The sequence below is a fragment of the Hemicordylus capensis genome, chromosome 4, assembly GCF_027244095.1.
Source record: "Hemicordylus capensis ecotype Gifberg chromosome 4, rHemCap1.1.pri, whole genome shotgun sequence".
In the NCBI taxonomy this organism is placed as follows: domain Eukaryota; kingdom Metazoa; phylum Chordata; class Lepidosauria; order Squamata; family Cordylidae; genus Hemicordylus; species Hemicordylus capensis.
The window spans coordinates 166,406,592-166,421,550 of record NC_069660.1 but is presented as its reverse complement, the minus strand read 5'-3'; positions in this window follow the sequence as shown (position 1 = coordinate 166,421,550).

Below are 14,959 nucleotides of genomic sequence, written 5' to 3'. Positions count from 1 at the left end.
CGGGAGCGTGGAGGCCGGAGACCGGAGCCAGGCAGGCAGGCAGAGAAGCAGCTCGCCCACCTGGGTGAGAAGCAGCATGCCTAGAACACCCGTCAGAGACACGGACGCAGACACCAACCATTTTATTGTCTCCCTTCCTCCCTCCCTTCCTCCAGCCGGGCTTTCCTCCGGCCTCGGCCAGAAGCGCAGCAGCAGGACGAAGCGGAGCCGCCGCGCTCTGACTCCGCTGCTGCTGCGGACACAGCACCTTCCCTCCGTGAAACTCCCGCCTCGCTGCTTGGTGGCCTCTCCCCAGGAAAACTTGGGGATGGTGGGTCTGGGTCCTTTCCGTGGCACACCCCAGAGCTGCGACCGGGGAGCCAGACTGGGCGGGCTGCTGGCCATCCCCCTGCGTGGAGGTCCCCACAGCTGCCAACTCACTCGATGACTCGGGAGAAGTGCACAGCTCCTCCAGCTTGGGAGCGCAGCACGGAGCTGCCTGGCGGGGCTGCAGAGGACTGTGGGGCAGGGGGAGGGGGAAGGGAAGGGCAAGAGGGAGTGGGGCAGGGGGAGGGCAGGAGGGACTGGGGCAGGAGGCTGAGAGGGAGAGGAGGGTGAGAGAGGGGTAGAAAGGGGGAGGGAGGGGAAGAGAGTGGGGTGGGAGGGAGGGGAAGAGAGGCAAGAGTGTGGGGCAGAAGGGAGGGAGGGAGAGTGGGGCAGTACCCTCAGAAAAGGGCCCCCACTCTTGACCAGAGGAGGCGGTGGGCCCGGCCGGGTGGAGGAGGACATGGTGTTGCCGAGGCGGTGTCGGAGCCGCGGCCTCGGCCAGAGGAGGCAGAGTTAGCTGGCCCCAAAGGTCTACTAGCGCCCGTTAATTTAACGGGCTTAAAGTTACTAGTTATCTATAAAGTAGTAGAGGAAGGGTTATTTAACATTCTTGCTTTGGACATACTAACAGATCTCATTCAGTGGGATGCTGGGGATGTCAGAATTCTACAACATAGTCTGTGTGCGGTGTGCTTATGAGTTTATTTCCTTGCTCCCCTTTTAACAGGGATCAGTATATTATTTCCTCCACCATTTAAAAAAAAAAAGAATTGTACATTGTTTCCCACCCACATTTTTAAAGGGATCTTTCCATTATTTCCCCCAACACCATTGTTTCATTTATCGGTCCTTCTTTTTTTGGAAGCAAATCCCATTTAGTTCAATAGAACCTATTCCCACACTCAGTCATCAAAATGTTGCTTCAGAAGGGATTCATCAGGCATATACTCCAGCTCAGCATCCTCTTCTCACAGTGCTCAACCAGATGCTTCCAGAAAGTAGCAAAGCACCTACACATCATTTTCACTTCTTCAGTGTGGTCAGCTGAAATCTCCATATGATCAGGCATCTTGGCACTGATGTAGAACATCAGTCTCCGCCAGGATGCTAGTATGGTGCTGGTGGGTGGGAACTCTGGTTCCTTCTCACCCAGAGATGTGCACAAACCAGTTCAGTGCTCCTTTTCTGGAGTGCCAAACCAGTTTGAAAGTCTGGCATTTGAGCTGGTTCAGAGGTGGGGGGACCTTTAAGGAGCAGGGAGGATACCCTTACCTGCCCTGCCACTTTCCCTCCACCAGTGCTCTCCCCAAAAGCGTCGGTGTGGGGCTGCAGCATACCTCCTTGCAGCCCTGTTCAGTGTTATGACACAAATGGCCAACAAGTATGCACATTCCCGTGGTTAGAAGGTGATATGACAATATTCATTTTTTTCAGCATTTACTGGAAACCCATACCATTTAATGAGGGGGTACAAAACTTTGGGTTTGTGGCACAAAAAAGGGATGTTCACGGAATGGGCTGACCCAGTTTGGTTCGAGTCTGGACCAGCCTCGAACCCAACCAAACCAGTTTGGTCTGGCACTCACCTTGAAACCCCCCCTTTGGTTCAGTCTGGGGGGGTGTTGCAAGCTTCTATTAGTTTTTTAAAAACTGTTTTTACCTTATTCCCCTTGGGGGAGTTCCTGGAGGTGGCGGGGGGGTCCACAGAGGTTCCCCCCCCCACCGGCTCTCTCCATTGCCCTCTTCAGCCAGTTCAGCCAGTTTTCGGCCTTCCCCCGGTGGCCCGGGCCATGCAGAAGCCAAGTGTGCAGGCGTGCGGCCTCCAAAATGGCCACCAGGTGAAGGCCAAAAACTGGCCGAACCGGCCGGAGGGAGACATGAGGACAGCTGGCGGGGGAGAAAGGGAACCTCTGTGGATCCCCTTCCCCCCATCTCCAGGAACTCCCCCGAGGGGAGTAAGGTTAAATTTTTTAACAACCCCCCCCCCAAAAAAACTAATAGAAGCTCGCAACAAGGGGGTGGTTCAGTTTGACCCCGAGCTGTCAAACTGGCTCAACGTTGAGCTGGTTTGCACACCCCTAGCACAAAACTCTGGATGAGGTTTTGGTGGCATATGATGATGATTTGGTGGGAGTGGGGATGAAGATGAAATGGGTTCTCTTGCTGTACTTATTTGAAGCCTCTTAGCCTGGAGTCCTTGGTCCCAGTCCTACATATTTACTCAGAAATAACCCCCAGATAGATCTATTTCATCTTCTTCAGTAAGTCCTATGTTTTGCTTGGAGAGAGAGGAAAGAAAAACAAGCTGTTCTAGTAAGAACTAATCTGCCTACTTTCCTTTCACTATCACTTTCACTTCAACTGGACTAAATTTGGTCCATATCGGTTAGCAGTTCTCTCACTTGTACCTCAAATGTTCATGTGTCCACCATCTTGAATGAGGGTGGATGATTACATCACTTAGGTGTTCCTATCTGTCCTTACAGCAGTAACAAATTTGGTTCAAATCGGTTGGTAAGTCCAATTGTGCCTCAAATGTTTATATGTCTGCCATCTTTGAATTGGGGTGGATGTCATCATCACAAACTATGCTGTTCAGATGTTCCTATGTGTCCCTACAACTGTACCTGATTTGGTTCATATTGGTCCAGGCATTGGAAGTTGGGGTGGGGGGTGGACACATGGACAAACACATACATGGAATGCCAGATGATCTCATAAGCCTACAGGAAAGCCCACATTCTGGCCTAGGATTAGGGATGTGCACGGAACCGGGCGGGTGAGGCTCAAAGGTGGGAGGGTACTGCTTTAAGGGTGGGGGAGGTGTACTTATTCCCCCCCCATTCCCCCCCTGCCTGTGCTCTGTTTTCCCAAAGTCCATAAGGGTAGCACCATACTTTCTTGCCGCTCCATTGCCACTTTTACTGGAAGTAACCAGAAGTATCCGTGCCTGCACGCACCAGGCATGGGTGCACGCACACCGTGTGCAGACATGTTGGATACTTCTGGTTACTTCCAGTAAAGTAAAGGCAGCAAATGGGGCGGCAGGGAGGTACGATGCCACCCTGATGGACTTTGGAAAAATGGAGTGCTGGCGAGGGACACCTGGAAGGAGGGTTGAGTGCACCCTCCCCCACCCTTAAAGCAGTCCCCCCCCCAACTTCAAACCAGCAGAACTGCCCACCGTTCGAACTGGTTTGGAGGCCCATAAAGGGCCTCTGAACCAGTTCCATGCACATCCCTACCTAGGATCTCTGCTGGTTCTGATCATATGTGTGTTTTACATGGAAGTAAGCCTCAATGAAATCCGTAAGTAAGAAGTAAGCCATGCATCTCCGTAACTTATTAAAAGCTTTGCCAAGGGGCTTTGCTTCCCCCTTTGGCGGGGATGAAAGAAAAGAGAGTGGGGAAGAAGGGGGAAACAAAAGGCCATAAAAGGAAAGGGGTTAAGGAAAATATTGTTAAATTATGTGCCAGTGTATTCATAGACTCTCCTTTATATTAAGCAGTTATGCTCAAAACTAGGAAGTCTCACTCTAAAACTTTCCTCCCAACACTAACTTCAGAACCCTTAATGGAAAATCACTGTTCTGAGCCCTAAGTTGATTTTACCCTGTTACTATGGGGATTTTGAACACAAATTACTTGAAAAATACAATATGAATGTTTTTCAAAAAAGCAAAGGGCACTAGGCTTCTGCCTGATATAGTACCAGCAGGGATGTAAACCAGCAACCTTCTGCTTGTTAGCCAAGCATTTCCCCACTGCACCATTAGGTGGCTTATCTGTGTTTTTTAAAAAAGTTGTCTATATTCACACAAACTCCATTAAGGAAATGATATTTAAATATGATAAATGTTTGTACTTCTCTGCTTCTGATTGCCTCCAACTACCTTCACAGCTTTTATAGTACATACTTTCCCCCCATAGGTGTATGCCTCAACAATATTTGTGATGCTAGTGGTTGAACAATGTGCATATGTTGTTGGGTGAATGGACTGTGAACGGTATCAGAGGTCCACTGTGAGTTCACTGCTAGAAATTTTGTGGTGAAACCAAATTCAAAAACAAAACAAAAAACCAACCATATTTATGAACCACCATCTATTTTATATCACCTAGAGGAGGACCACTAAGAACCTAAGAAGTTTGTGCAATAATAATTTGTGAGCCATGGTATCAAGGCAGCACAAGCTTCTAAGTACAATATCCCTTGCAGCCTGAATGAAGTTCACCATTCCCATGTAAGATGTCCACAAAAGGTTGACTGTGAAACCTAGAGTTTCTCAGATGTGTTATCTGATGATGCATTGCCGTATTAACACTGGGCTTGTACACGGGCAGTGTGTTTAAGGATGGGAACATTGGGCACACAATTTCACCAGTGGTGTGAGTGAACCACATTCAGTGATCAAATGGCTTGCTAGTTGGATTAAGATGGTATGCAAGTGTATGTTTGCACTTAAGGGCTTATGGGTAAGAGATGAGGATCAACTAGCTTTGACAGCAAAGTTAAGAAAGCTTTTAAACACAAGAGTAGAATTATGGTATCTGAAAATGTTTCTTGAATGTGAAAAGCAATATGCATTCATAAGCAAAGTGTCCCAACGTTTCAAAAGAAAAGAAAACCCATATAGTGCCAGGGACTAGCAGTTATGTTATGTTTTGTTTCTAAGGCAGATTTTGAGCCCTTTCTCATGACCTTCCCCTGCAGATTTTGAGCCCTTTCTCTGTCCTTTCTTCCTGTCTAAGACATGCAGTTGCTTTACCTGGCAGTGTGGAGGGTCACTGTGCTGGGAGGCATTGTCCTGCCCACCGTAACGCCCATAATGCACTTCACAAATGCGTGGCGCATTATTGGGATTCCCCCAATGCCAGCCGGGAGCCCCACAGCCCCGGCTACTTCAGCCAGGGCTGACAGATGATCAGGAAAACTGGGTTAAGAGAGCACTTTTAACACTGTTTAAGATGGTGGCTGGCTTGGGGGGTTTGCCACCTTGGCACCGCCAGGATCAGGCATGATCCCACTAATTCTCATGCACGGGCAAGACCAGGCTTGGCTTTGCTAGCCCGATTTTGCCTGTGCACGACAACAGCCTCAATGTTTATACAACAGACGTTTATAGAAAGTAACGTGGATATTATATAGAGGGGAAACAGCCATTCACATTAAATTCAACCTACAGCCCAGATTCTTCACTGGAGAAACATTACAGACTCTTTCAGTGTGCAAAGGAGGATCTCCTCTCTAGAATACGTTGTCTGTGCAGCAGTGATAGAAAGGGACCCAGGGGGCAGGCATTTCTACAGATGGGCATGAAGATGATTGAGGAGTTTAATCTTGATACTCCTGAGGTGGTAAACCTCTTTGTGAGCTGCTAAACTCAGCTTGGATAGTGCCCTGTCACAGTTTTCTGACCAGCAGCTGACCACACAAACTTGGCATTTAAGCATAATTTTGCTCCAAAACCAAAGCATAACTGCTTGTCTCTCAGTCTCCGAGAAGACCAGCAGAGGAGAGAAAAAAAGCCCATCCGTTTCTCCTTCAGTGCTGCTCGGGGTGGGAGACCGAGTGTGTGCTATTGGCTCCTTCTTGTACTACCTGCCTGCTTCTGCTTCCACCTGTGAGGCTGCAGCCTGCTGCCTCTGGGTAACATCTGGGGAGTGTGTGCAGGACTGAGGCTAGGGGTGGGTGACTCAGCAGTTCCTGGTGTCGGCTGCCCAGCTCTGGGCCTTTATTGGTGGTGGGGTCACCACCGAAGGGGGTATCCCCTTTGGGGGAACCACTTCGGGGGGGATAACAAAAGTGAGGGCCAGGCTGTTTGGCTCAGGATCCCTTATGGTGTGTAAAGGTGGATGGGTATTTTAATCCGGCTTCTTTCTGAAATCCTAGGTGAGCTGAGTTTTAATGTGTCTGGGTCTGTCTGGAGACGGGGAGATGGGGTGCATCCACTGATTATGGGGCAGCTATTCCAGTTGTGATGGGGAAGACAAGAAGTAACTATGACAGGTCAGCAGGCCATTGCAGGGGAAGGGGGATCAGAAACTTAATTGCTGTTTCCCCTTCTGGCTGTTCTGCCAGCTCTTTGACCTAAGAAAGCAATGCCAACCATCAACAGACCTTCGTCTTGCTCCTTTGTAATGCCAGGTCGGCCCAGAATAAACCTGAAATCATCCATGATCTGATTCTGGATGAAGGGGCCGATCTGGTATATATTACAGAGTCTTGGTTCAGGGAGGCTGGTGGCCCAGTCTGGTCCTGGCTTCTGCCTCCAGGGTACTCTGAGGAGCAGGGAAGGGGACGTGGGTGGGGAGGTGGAGTGGCTATGGTCTGTAAGAACAATATCTCCCTTGCCAGGTTCCCTGTCAAAGTGTCTGACCATACTGAATGTGTGTACCTAGGTTTGGGGACCAGGGAAAGATTGAGACTTCTGTTGGTGTACTAATCTTCCTGCTGCCCAACGGAGTCCCTAACTGAGCTGATGGACTTGGTCTCAGGCTTGGCATTGGAATAAAGAGCCCCTGGTGGCGCAGTGGTAAAACTGCCGCCCTGTAACCAGAAGGTTACAAGTTCGATCCTGACCAGGGGCTCAAGGTTGACTCAGCCTTCCATCCTTCCGAGGTCGGTAAAATGAGTACCCAGAATGTTGGGGGCAATATGCTAAATCACTGTAAACCGCTTAGAGAGCTCCGGCTATAGAGCGGTATATAAATGTAAGTGCTATTGCTATTGCTATTGCTATTGGAGTCTCCCAGGCTTGTGGTGCCCAGGGACTTCAAAGTTAACTTTGGGACCAATTTGTCTGGGGTGGCTCAGGAGTTCATAGTGGCCATGACAACTATGGGCCTATCCCAAGTGGTCTCGGGACCAACGCATATTACTGGTCATGCGCTTGATCTGGTGTTGTTCAGTGGGTGGGGACTCCAGTAAGTTCCCCATTGTCATGGACAGACCACCATCTGGTTAAGGTTGGACTCATATCATGACCACATCCCACCTCCACAGGAGCAGATGGCCCATTAGGATGGTCCACCCGAGAAGGTCACTGGATCCAATAGGATTCCAGAAAGCCTTGGAGGGATTTAGTGCTGGCTCTGCTGGGGATCCTGTCAACACTCTGGTGGAGAATTGGAATAAAGGCCAGGGCAGTGGACACAATTGCTCCTAAGTGTCCTCTCTGACTCACTTTGAAATTGGCCCTTTGGTATATGGAAGAACTACAGTGGCTGAAGTGGTGAGGTAGATGACTAGAGCGCAAGTGGAGAAAGACTCGACTCAAATCAAACAGATTATTACATAGAGAGCATTTGAAGATCTATGCTCAGGCGATACGTGCAGCAAAGAAGCTATTCTTTTCCTCCTGTATCACGTCTGCAAGTTCACGTCCGGAGTTGTTCAGGGTCGAGAAGGGGCTAATGTGTGCTCCTTCCCCCTTGAATCAGTACTTCAAACCAATAATTACTTGCTGTGACCTTCTTAATAAGTGTTTTGTGGACAAAGTCTCTCGTATTTGGGCCAAATTAGATTCAAACTCCACAATTGTTACAGAGTCTGATTCCAAGGTGTCCAGCAGCTCCTCTTATGTGATGACCCTGGATCAGTTTCAGTTCGTGACCCCTAAGGATGTGGACAGGTTGCTTGGAATGGTGCGGCCTACCACCTGCCCTCTTGATCCTTGCCTGACATGGCTTATAATATCTGGCAGGGAGGCTGTTGTAGAGGGCCTGGTAGAGATCATAAATGCTTCTCTGAGGGAGGGCAGGATGCCACCTTGTCTTAAGGAGGCAATCATTAGACTGCTTCTGAAGAAGCCTGCCTTGTATCCCTCAGAATTAAGCAATTACAGGCCTGTCTCTAACCTTCCATAGCTGGGCAAGATTATTGAGAAGGTGGAGTGCCAGGAGGTCTTGGAGGAAACTGATCATCTAGACCAGGCCTGCTCAACTTAGACCCCCCCAGCTGTTTTTGGACTACAACTCCCATAATCCCCAGCCATAGCAACCAATAGCCAGGGATTATGGGAGTTGTAGGCCAACATCTGTAGAAGGGCCAAAGTTGAGCAGGCCTGATCTAGACCCATTTCAAACTGACTTTTGGGCAGGCTGTGGGGTGGAGCTGCCTTGGTTGGCCTGATGGATGATCTTCAATTGGCAATTGATAGAGGGAGTGTGACTCTGTTGGTCCTTTTGGATCTCTCAGTGGCTTTCAATACTATCGACCATAGAATCCTTCTGGAATGTCCAAGGGGATTGGGGGTGTGAGGCACTGCTTTGCAGTGGTTCTGCTCCTACCTCCCAGGAAGATTCCAGATGGTGTCTCTTGGAGACTGTTGTTCTTCAAAATCTGAAATTTCATATGGTGTCCCTTGGGGCTCCATATTGTCTCCACTGGTGTCCACTGGGAGAGATCATCAGGAGATTTGGTGCAGGGTGTTATAAGTATGTAGTATTGGAGGCTACTGTTGCGTATCCCATGGACAGTGAGAATCACGAATAAGGAAGTTTTAGATTGAGTTAAACCAATAATATTGCTAGAAGCCAAGATTACTAAACAAAGACTGACATATTTTGGTCCTGTCATGCGAGCTGATTCACTCGAAAATACAATTATGCTGGGAATGATCAGTGGAAGAAGGAGACACGGGATGGCCTTGTACTTGGTGGGCTGGATAGTATTAAAAATGACACTGGAATGACCATGGTGGAACTGAAGGAAGCTGTACGAGATAGGATGGCATGGAGTGCATTGATCCATAGAGTGACTGAGAGTCGGTCACGACTGAACGGATAAGAAGAAGAAAAGATATCAGTATGCTGATGACATCCAAATCTATTTCTCCATGGCAACATAATCGGGAGAAGGCATAACCTCCTTAAATACCTGCCTGGAGGCAGTAATGGGATGGATGAGGGATAACAAACTGAGACTGAATCCAGATAAGACAGAGGTACTTACTGTGCGGTGTTGGAACTCAGGAGATTATTTTGATCTGCCGTGATGGGGTCACAGTCCCCCAGAAGGAACAGGTACACAGTCTATGGGTGCTTCTGGATCTGAACCTCTCCCTGGTGTCCTGGTGTCCACGTGCTTTTTATCAGCTTCAGCTGATACGCCAGCTGCATCCATTTCTTGAGACGAACGGCCTCAAAACAGTGGTACATATGCTGGTAATCTCTAGGCTGGATTACTGCAATGCACTCTGTGGGACTGCCTTTGTACATAGTCCAGAAACTGCAGTTAGTCCAGAATGCTGTTTGGTCTCTGGGACATCTAGGAGAGACTATATTACTCCTGTGTTAAAAGAACTATACTGGCTGCCAGTACATTTCTGGGCAAAATACAAGGTGCTGGTTATTACCTATAAAGTCCTAAACGGCTTAGGCTCTGGGTATTTAAGAGAATGTCTTCTTCACTATGAGCCCCACTGCCTGTTAAAATAATCTGGAGAGGTTCATCTGTGATTGTCTCCAACTTGTCTGGTGGCACTCAGGAACAGGCCTTCTCCATTGCTGCCCCTGGACTTTGGAATGCACTCCCTGTTGAAATAAGAGCCTCCCCATCTCTGGCAACTTTTTAAAGGCACTGAAAACACATTTATTCACCTAGGCTTTTAATTAGATTTATAGTTTTAAAATTTTTAATACTGGGTTTTTAATGTTTTTAATGATTTTAATGATTTTAATCGTAAACCGTCCAGAGACACAAGTTTTGAGCAGTATAAAAATATTTTAAATAAGTAAATAAAATTACAATTACAATATTTCACATTCAGCACTAAAGAAAATTTGCCCACTGCTTTGAGTTGGGATGTCATACAAGCATTTAGGAGGAATCAGTTCTTTCATGTATGTTCTCAGGCTTCAGAACTGTAGCCTGTCACTCTTTTTCAGCTGTTCCTCTTGGGTTTGTGTTTTATTAAATACTTATTTAACACAGATTCCTCTTAAATGATCGCAGAGGCGTATCTAGGGAAAATAGCGCCTAGGGCAAGCACTGAAATTGCACCCCCTGTCCAAACATCTGACACCCATCTTTCAGATAACTTTACCATAATATCAGCTGAAAAATACAAGTCAAGCTTGTTAATCTTTTAATATTTCAAAAACTATTTAGCAGTGGACGTAGCCAGACCAAAAAATGCTGGAAAACTACAAATTTCAGTATGCTGGGGATCATGAAATACCCAAATACTATGTGGAGGTGTACTTGGAAAACTAAACAGAAGTGTCTGTCTAATTCTCTACTATGCATTGTAGCATCACTATTACATAAGTTTTAAAAATCAATGGAGAATTGGACTTTTCCCAGATACTCTGAAAATAATTAAAGGCTATGCAGAGTAAACTGTGTCACTGCTTGGAATAGATTCTAGTATTCCAGAAAGACAGTTAAAATGAGAGAAAAAGAGCAAGAAACTCCCAGTGGGCCTTAATACTAAGGATTTCACACTGATTCAAAGACAAACTCACCATTAATAGCCATATTGTTAAGACACCACATTTAACTCACTTAATCATAAGAAGCAAAGTAAGAGCAAATGAATAAAATCCTAGCTCATAAGCTTCAGCTCAGTATTCACAAGCCCTGATTCTCTGTACATAGTGCCAATCTGAATATGTGTACAGTGACTTATATTATATTAAATTTTTAAAAAATGTTTTTACCTGTAGCCTCTTTGGGGGGCTTCCTAAAGGCCGTGGGGGGGGGTGTCTGCAAAGGTCCCCCCTCCCCCTGCTGGCAGGGACCATTTGAGCATGTGCAGTGGCCATTAAAAATTTTTTTAAGGCCACTGAAAACAAAATAGCCACCGTGCATGCTCAAATGGCCTCTGCAAGGCCTGGCATGGCCTAGGGCCTCACAGAGGCCATTTGAACATGTGCAGTGGCCATTTTGTTTTTGGCAGCCATTTTTTTTTTAAAAAAATTAATTTTAAAAACTGGCACCCCCCCCCCTTCAAGTGGCGCCTGGGGCACGTGCCCTACCTGCCCCACCCTAGATACGCCCCTGATTGTATGACATTACCAATCAAAGATTAGTGTTGAATGTGAAATATTTGTTATTTTAATGTATGCTTTGGTTTTGGAGCAAAGTTATTTTTAAATGCAAGGTTTGTGTGGACAGTTGTTAATTAGAAAGTTGTTATGGTCCACATAGAAAGCTAATAGGAAAGTCTGCAGAAATGATATACCATGCAATGGCAAAGGTAAAGTGTGTCGTTGAGTCGGTGTCAACTCCTGGCAACCATAGAGCCCTGTGGTTGTCTTTGGTAGAATACAGGAGGCAGATTGCCATCTCCCACACAGTATAGATGATGCCTTTCAGCATCTTCCTATATCGCTGCTGCCCGATATAGATGTTGCCCATTGTCTGGGAAACATACCAGAAGGGATTCAAACCGGCAACCTCTGACTTGCTAGTCAAGTCATTTCCCTAATTAAACCAAAAACGTTATGAATTTGGGAACACTCTAAGCCATTAGCAATTAAGCTGTCCTTTTCTTATTGAGAAAAGGACATCTTATCAATAAAATTAGGTTAAATGAGAGCCACAAGTCATTTTTGGAGAGTGTTTTCAATTCTTAAAGCATTTTTCAAAACTCTACACATCAGAGCTAAACCAAAGAACCAAATACTGAGGCATATCTAAGCAAAGTGGGAACTACAGCAATTGCCCCAAACCAAAAATCTTTATCAGATTAAAACCTGGGTTTTCAAGAAACATTTTTTTAAACTTTAATTTTTTGGTCTAAGCAGCATAACGGGGAAATTCAATGCCAGACATATGGAACCAAGGCAGGCAGATAAATGATCCCTAAACTAGGTAACAATCCAGAAAAATGCATTCTTTCCATCTGCTAAGCTAAAATCAAGATGCAAAAATGTCCACAGCTGTGCTAGCAGCAAGTGTGAACAAAATAACTGTATAGCCATGAAACAACTAGCCATTATGTCTAAAGGGCAACTATCATATTCCATCAGACAAATGTGCAATAAAATCCTTCACAGCAATAAAACTAGCAGGCTACTTTAGCATCACATGCTAAGCATCTGACAAACTGGAATGTCCTGACTTATTGTCAGCATTACAAACAAAAACCTATTTTCTACTACTTTCAACACTGCTTTTGCTCAAAGCAATACTTTTGATCAGTCTTGTTTGATCACTATCCCCCTCCCCCACTAAAATTTAAATGGGGAGGTGTTTATAAAGTGTGTGATCACCTTCTCTTGTCAAAATGGTGGATTGCAGCAAAAAGACCCCCCTCCTGCCCTCAAGCTACCCTTGGATCCTATCATATGTGCTGTGAATTTGGATTGTAACTAGATGAATTCGAAAGGGGTGTTACGGTGACTGGCCACCGTCAGGGTCCACTAGCTGCCTCTCCCCCATCATATTCTGTAAATTTGAATACCATTATTAGGGCTAGAAACACAAAACATAAGCCTTCTCTTTGGTAAATGAAAAGTGCTCTTGCATAATAGTTGTATTTGTTTATTCACTGCAGTCATTACAATTAATAATTGTGATTTTAATAGCTTTTAAAGGACATAGCAACGATAACCATTTTTCTCTTTGCTCTTTGTGCTGCAATTAAAATCTCAATATTACGAAAACTCACCTGCCTTTGCCCATACTGATTTTCCCAAAATAGTTCACTAGATGGCAGCAGCTGTTAATTATTTTCTTCCTCAAATATATTGAAGAAGGAGTGCTTATGTATTCCAAGTATCAAAGGGTATTATGATGCCTTCTAGTGAAGGAAATTCTCCCAATAGAGAACTAAATATGTGCTGGATTTATAAATTGTCACTGCTTTTATGAACATACCTCTAATACAATTTGTAGGTATTTCGCAAGGCAACATGGCACTGGAAACCGTTTTCAAAATGGTATCATAGACCAATGTTCTCAACACTTTTTTGTCTGGAGGCACACTTGCATTTTTCTTTAAAATGGGACACACTAACACCACCACCCCTGGCAGCACACACTGGTTTTTTCCTGGTGGCAAAGCTGCTGCATGATGTTAGGAGGAGAGCTGGTCTTGTGGTAGCAAGCATGACTTGTCCCCATAGCTAAGCAGGGTCTGCCCTGGTTGCATATGAATGAGAGACTTGATGTGTGTGCACTGTGAGATATTCCCCTCAGGGGATGAAGCCGCTCTGGGAAGAGCAGAAGATTTCACGTTCCCTCCCTGGCTTCTCCAAGATAGGGCTGAGAGAGATTCCTGCCTGCAACCTTGGAGAAGCCGCTGCCAGTCTGTGAAGACAATACTGAGCTAGATAGACCAATGGTCTGACTCAGTATATGGCAGTTTCCTATGTTCACTTCCTTCTTCCTTTTGTATCCTCTATAATAAAAGCCCTGTGTGTGATCCCGTGCCGCCCGTGTCTTTTTCGGCAGTTCTGGGCATGCGCGGAGCGCATGCTCAGAACCACCGAAAAAGATACGGCCGCCCAGACACGGGCGGCCATGTTGGCCAAATTAGCTGAAGTGCCCCAAACAACGGTTGATGTCCCCATCGTCGTAGTAACAAATTGCTCCCGCGGCCGCCACCGCCAACCACCCGCCCTCCCAGCTGCCCGAGTCCTCCTTTCTAAACCAACCCCCCCCGATTAAGGGCCAAATCGGCCCATGTAATTGCCCCCGCGGCCGCCGGCCGCCCTCCCAGCTGCTGAGACCTCCTTACCCACACAAGACCTCCACAGCCCCAGCCCACGTCCTTCAGCCGATAACAGTTCCCATTTAGAGAAGGAGGGAGGAGCTCGCAAGCAGAGCTCCTCTCTGTGCAGTCACTGCCCAAAATGACGCTATGGATGCAAAGGACGCAATAGGCGTCCTTTGCGCCCAAAGCGCCAGTTTGGGAAAAGGTTTTAAAGAGAGAGCAGCTCTGCTTGCAAGCTCCTCTCTTCTTCTCAAAATTTGGACTTTTATCGCACGAATGATGTGGGCTGGGCTTGAGGAGGACTCGGCAGTTGGGAGGGCGGGCGGGTGGGTGGCGGTGCGGCCGCGGCAGGTAAGGGGTGGGGGGAAACCGCTAGTGCCCGTTATTGTAACGGGCTAAAAAACACTAGTTCTTATATAATCTTATGCATAGCTGTCCTCGCATCTCTGGAGTTGACTTGCCCCATAATGTACCAGGAAGGACCTGTCCTCCCTGGTCCATTATGGAATAAATAGTTCAAAAATCAGATTGTTTAAGCGTTCTGCTTTTGGAGCTGATTCAGAATAAGTCAGCATAGAATACCGGTCACTGCGCTGCAGCACACTGGTTGGGAAATGCTGTCATAGACATTAATTCTTTTGAAGTAAAATCATAGGACTGACAAAATCATAAAAGTTGCTCATTAGCAACTTTCAAGCAGTCGCCTCCCACCCCACCATACATGCTGCTTGTAGGCTTTCAACAGTTATTATTTCTCTGTATGAACTGAGCTTGAACAGTTATCAAATACGCATCAATTGTTCTTCATACGTTTATCTTAACAAAGCTGTACAAACAGCTTTCAGTCCGTGCACCGTTTTCAACAAACATCTATGCACCTCAACATCATAAATGGTTTAAAACAACAACAAAAAACACCATCCTGGTTTAAGACCAGAGTTAAGGCTATCTCATTTTGGGCCAAGCTCCACAAAGCCAGGAAATTG